Here is a 6490-nt window from a genome sequence, read left to right as displayed (position 1 = left end):
TTCTAGGACCTTTCTAGTTGTTTGATTTGTGTTAAAATGCCCTCCAACTGGTCCTGAGTGATAATACCCAAGAATATCCCATCTCTCATATCATGGTATGCATCTTGTAATGATTTATTCTGTACAAATTCTACACAAGAATGGGTCTTCCCACACATAGTGCTTAAGGTCCATGAAGAACTTCTTATTTTGTTAGTACGTGAACCAAATAATTTCCAAAGTTAGAAAACCAAGGTGGGTCCTCATTTCTTAACGTATTGAATCCTTACAAGTGCTCTTCAGGGAAAGCATCATCAATGTCTCCATCTTTTAATGATTTCTTTCTGGAATCTTCTAGTCGTGATAGGTGGCCTGCAGCTAAGTCCTCCGCTCCTCGTATGTCCTTGATCTCACATTGAATTCCTGCAAGAGTAAAATCCACCTAATTAAGGGTAGTCTAGCATCAGCCTTACTCATGAGATACCTGAGTGTGGAGTGATCTATGTAGACCACAACTTTTGAAAGTACTAGATACGGCTGAATTTCTCTAATGCGAAGACTACTACTAGCAGTTCCTTTTCAGTGGTCGCGTAATTCTCTTGTACATCATTCAAGGTTTTGCTCGCATAGTAGATGGGATGAAAATACTTATTCTTCTACTAACCCAATACCACTCCAACTACAAAGTCACTGGCATTGCACATCAACTCGAATGGTAAATCCCAATCCGGGGTAATCATGATCGGAGCTTGTACCTATTTATCAACATTTCGAATGCTGATATGTAGGCCTAGTCAAAGTAAAATGGCGCATCTTTCTCTAGTAGTTTTGTTAATGGTTTACCAATCTATGAGAAGTCCTTTATGAACCTTCTATAAAAATCTACATGTCCCAGGAAACTACAAATTGCCTTAACTGATGTGGGTAGTGGAAGATTCTTGATTATAGCAACTCTAGCCTTATCCACTTTAATCCCTTTTCTTGAAATTTTGTGTCCCAACACAATACCTTCTGGAACCATGTAGTTGCATTTCTCCCAACTGAGTACAAGGTTAGTCTCCTCACATCTTGCTAATACTTGTTTTAGATTCCTGAGACACATATCAAAAGAGTTTCCAAATATAGATAAATCATCCATAAATACCTCTATTGTGCTCTCTACCATATCCTCAAATATTGCCATCATACATCTCTGAAAGGTTGCAGGGGCATTGCACAATCCGAAAGACATCTGATAGTATGCGAAAGTCTCATATAGGAATGTAAATATGGTTTTCTCATGGTCTTCCGGAGCTATAGGAATCTGAAAATATCCTAAAACCCCACCTAGAAATCAATAATGGGAGTGCCCTACTAACCTTTCTAGCATCTAGTCTATGAATGAAAGCAACAAGTGGTCCTTTCTGGTGGCATCATTCAGTTTCTTGTAATCGATGCACACCTGCCTTCCTGTAACTATTCTAGTTGGTATGAGCTCGTTCCTCTTGTCAGTAATTACTGTCATCCCCCCTTTCTTTGGTACCACTTATACTGGACTCGCCGATGTGTTGTCTAAAATTGAATAAATAATACTTGCATCCAAATGTTTCATTACCTCTGTCTTCACTACTTCCTTCATGTTTGGATTCAGCCTATATTGAGGTAGAGCGGAGGGTCTATGACCATCTTCCATCAAGATCTTGTGGGTGCAAAAGGATGGGCTAATTCCCTTGATGTCCGATATTTTCCAAGCAATGGCTCTCTCATGCTTTCATAAAGACTCCAATAGTTGTTTCTTTTATTCTGTAGCTAAACCCGCCGCAATGATCACTGGGAGTCATGATTCTTCTTCCAAAAAAGCATACTCCAAGTGATCTGGTAATATCTTTAATTGCAGGTTCAACAGCTCCCTAATGTATGGTTTGAGTTGATTATCCACGTTCAATATGACATCATCCTCTAACTCATAAGCCTTGGTTTCCTCCTTTTTGATGTCTTCTGTCTGCAAACTGTCAATTCCAAGAGAGTCTTTTACAGTGTTATTGACTGTTCTCTCTTTTGATTCTCCTATTTTCATGAACTAACCGAACGTTTCCTACTAATTGTCTCTTCATGATGTCCAAAGCAAATGTCTAATGTAGGGTATGGTTCAACTACATTGATGTATTGCGCATAAGACTTCTACTTTACATCTCGTTCAATCCACTAATCAAGCAAGGCCAGTACTCTCTCCAATTATTCCTTCATACCTACCATGAAAAGAAAGTTGTTCAGAGTATAGTGTAGCTACGATAGACGCACGTGATAACTAAATTGACTAAAGAAAATACAAAATGATTTAAGCGGCCAAAACATTAAGCTATAAGTTTTCCTAGAATCTCTCGACTGTGTTTCCCAAGCAACGACGCCAAAAACTTGACGGACGGGTTATGGCTGTGTAAATTATGCAAATATATAAGCATACAAGTATGCACTTAATACTATAATTGGTTTATTATATCGCAAGTGTACAGGTCATCAAGTAATATCTCATGGGTGAATACGAGGGTCATATTTCCCCAGGAAAGGCAAGAGGCTCCTATTACTTCCTTTTCGTTTAATCAATAGCATAATTGTTTATGATCTTTCTTTAGTTTACTTATACAACACTATTAAACAATACAATTGGAGATGATGTTAAGCACACTTAGAAGGAGTTGGGAGTATATACTATAGTTATCTCGATTATTAATTATGATAAGCGTTAAGTGTCAATAGTGTTCTAGGTTCGAACCATGGGAATTCAAAGGCCTACTAGCCCTAATAAGCCATGGTGACTAGGTCAAAATCACTAGGAATTTAAAATGGAATCTCTTCTACCCCAGCCTCTTATATTTGCTTTAAGTGCGGGAATCCCATGAGAAAGACCAATCAAACCCTAAGCCTAAGGGACAATCAATCCCTATCCGGAAACCTGGCTATGCCTAACCTCTTAGAACATGCATAGATCTATCATAGCATAGGCATCATCAACATGGGGGCAGATCCTCCTCATCCAAATCAACATGTAACAATCAATTAAGAATATGCAATGATTACGAAAACTATAACAATTTGTATTAATCAATCAAGATTCATAAATAATAATCAAGGGACCTAGACATACAATTCCCCTCGAATTAGGTTCTTATGGATCCAAACAAGACAAAGCATCAAAGCACAAGAGAGCCACAAGACCAAATAAAAAATAAAATAAGCATTTAATGTATTCCTAGACTAACTCTCTCCAATACTTCTCCAAAAATAGGGATTAGAGGATCCCAAGATTGTTCGATGACGTGTGTCATTCACGCCCCTCTAATGATGATCTTTGAAGATACTTATCACGCGTGATCTTCTTTGATGATGCACGTTAACGTACTCTTGAGAAATCCATTAGAATCTATTGGAATATGGAAGAAACACCGTCTCCTGCCACTCAGATCTCCATAAATCTGGCAGTCCTAGTTTTTTCGGCAAAAGAGTCTTCCCACATTTAGAGAAAACTAGGGTATTTATAGTAATCAACTATACCATGACCTCACCATAGGCTTTGTGATACCCGTTATGAGTAAGTTATTTCTTGGGCTCCAAATCGCATCTTGTCACAGGTTTTGGGCATTATGAGTCTTGACAATGGCCGTTATGGACTTCTAGCAACTATTGCTAGTGAGGCCGTTATGGCTTCTATGTTGCTACCAATGAGCTCATGCTGTCACGACTTGATCACAGTAGTGGTAAGTGTAGACATCAGACATTGTGTGTTGCCATAACTCCTGTTGTGAGTCATGGTGCAGCCTTGATTCAGCAACTTGCTTCATTTTGCTTCAAAACGTCCGAATTCGCTTTTTTCTTCCTAAAACAGAAATGAAGGTCATTGTGAACAAAAGGATGAGATTTCGTATTAATGAGATGCTAAACAAGTATAATTTTATGCTAAATGTAATGAAAATGATATAGAAAATATGATCAATTTAGCACTTATCAGTACACATATCAATTATATGCATAATAACATGTTCAAACTCATCGAATATACTGACAGTGACTAGGAAGGGCCATTGGACGACACAATGAGCACAATGGACTGGTTTTTCTCTCTCGAATCTTCAGCAGTAGCTTGGTGTTCAAAGAAGTAGCAAATATCTGCTACTTCAACTGCTTGTGAAGTCATGTGGTTGTGGCACCTCTTAGAGGATTTGAATAAGAAGCAAATTGGCACAACCATCATATATTGTGACAACAAATCATCACTCTCCATCACTCGAAACCCTACTAAGCATGGTTGCACCAAGAATATTGACACGCACTACCATTTCATCAGAGATCTAGTGGGGAATGACACAATTGATGTAGTACATTACAACACCAACGAGCAAGTCCCGGATGTCTTCACTAAGGCTTTGTCTGGCCATAAGCATGAGTACTCCTATGATGTCTTGGGCATGAAAAGGATTCTGAGTAAGGTAGGCTTGTTGAAGAGTTTACCCAAAAGCTAAGTGAAGTTGACTCTCTTTAGATTGGGCTACACTATTTATGTAGCATGGAGAACTCATGCTTTATTAGATGGAATGAATCAAGTGTTGGTATTTGATTAGATGTTTGTTTTTTTAGTTTGTATTTTTGTGTGCTTTATTAGCTGCCATGTTATCAAGCTTTTAATGTTGTGTCTTTATATTATGTTTCCAAGTCAATGTTTAAGTTAAGTCGATCACTGTAAGCTTTATCAGTTATTAGAACTCCTTTGCATCCTTGTTTGTGTCTTTGAGTGAGTATTTCACTGAGTGTTCTTTACTTCAACTTCATTAGTTCTTATCACATCATTGGTCAGGTCATGTTGATCCAGAGAGTGCTCAACACATCAAACCCGAAGCAGGGCTCGTACAAAGAGTTACTGAAGAAGTTGATAACTGTTGGGGAATATTCAATGTTGGGGATTTTGTGCACCGGTTACATGGATTGACTTGCAAGGGATTAAGGCAAAGTTGAAGAACAGCAAGGAGATGATGGACCAGATAATTAAGGCCATGTTTGTCTAGCATGAGGCTTTGACCAAGGAGAGAAAAGGGATAACGGTGAGAGGTTGTCCGATGTTAACATCAAAGGTCTGCTTGCAAGTGTTTTCAGTTTATCTCCTTGCCATATCCTTAATCCTAGTTAATATTTATTATTATGTTTTATGTAGAGGTTTTTGTCATCAACTTTTTCATGTTTTGGACTTGAGTTAAGATTTTTTATTTACTTTTTTTTATCTATATAAATTTCTTTTCAAATATGTAATATTGAATTTGGCATAGACTGTAATCCACCGGTAACCTACTATCATTATCACAGGGATAGTGATAGAAAACAAGTAGAGTTTTGATACTGTGTCAAAGTACTATAGAACACTCTAGTAACACTATAAGAAAGAGGACTTATAGTGGTGAAAAAATCTATCACTATAGGCCCCATTTTAGTCTCAATACTTCTATAGCGGTGGATAACCAATTAGCCATTAAATCCTTGGTAGTTAAATTTTTTTTTACAATAAATATTCACTTTTACCGCTATCCTGACAATGCCCCTTGCGTGTGACCTGTAAGTGCAAGCGTTTGTCGAAGTAATAAATCCCAGGTGAGTGGGTATCGTATCCACATGGAGTAGGGAATAAAAATACCAAGATTGCTATCTAACTAAGCAAACTAAGCAAAGACGGAATAATGATTTTGCTGATAAAATGTAATAAAAGCAAGAATAAAAGAAACAAGAAAGAGAGAAGCACAAATAGATGAGAGGTAAGGTAATCGATAGAAGTGGGGTACTCGGATATTGTTCCACCTACGACAATTGCTTCAAGTGCAAAATCAACTATTATATCTCCTAATTAACGCTTAATGAGTCATGGAAATCCTTAAACACACGGTCCCAAACCTAAGGTCAACCGTGACTGACTCTACACTATGTCCCGGTGGAGAAATCAATCAATCTCAAAACCTCACACTGCGTAGAATTGCAAGACACTCTAGGGATTCCAAGTGATAAACCCTATTCCAATGTATAGATCTAACCCTTTGGTCCAGGCGAAAGACCCTTAGTTGCAATTAAGCCCTAGGTGCTAAAGTCACTTCAACACTTCACTCTGTTGCCTGTGCAACTAAGCCCCAGCAGAGGTCATCCCTTAGCCCATTCACTCTACTATGACCGCAAAGAACTCTTGGAACGTGGAGGTAGGATAAATCACATCGGAGGAGAAAGGGGACACTCCGCTACCTCTCGACTCACCCTCTCGACCCTCTCCAATCTTGCAATGTCTAACCCTCATGGTGTGTCACTCACTCACAAAGGTTACCAATGTAGACTCTCAACCCTAGTGTCACTCTAAGGGAGAAATCATGCAACAAGCATTCAAGATTGAAACTCAATTAAAGACATCAATTAAGGAAAATATAATAGAATATTAATGAAATAAATACATCTTGCGGTTCACAAATCTAAGTACCCACTAGGGGTTTAGCTCTCCATGGAGCTAGTT

This window comes from Dioscorea cayenensis, chromosome 5 (genome assembly GCF_009730915.1).
Source record: "Dioscorea cayenensis subsp. rotundata cultivar TDr96_F1 chromosome 5, TDr96_F1_v2_PseudoChromosome.rev07_lg8_w22 25.fasta, whole genome shotgun sequence".
Classification (NCBI taxonomy): Eukaryota; Viridiplantae; Streptophyta; class Magnoliopsida; order Dioscoreales; family Dioscoreaceae; genus Dioscorea; species Dioscorea cayenensis.
Note: the sequence above shows the minus strand (reverse complement) of the source record.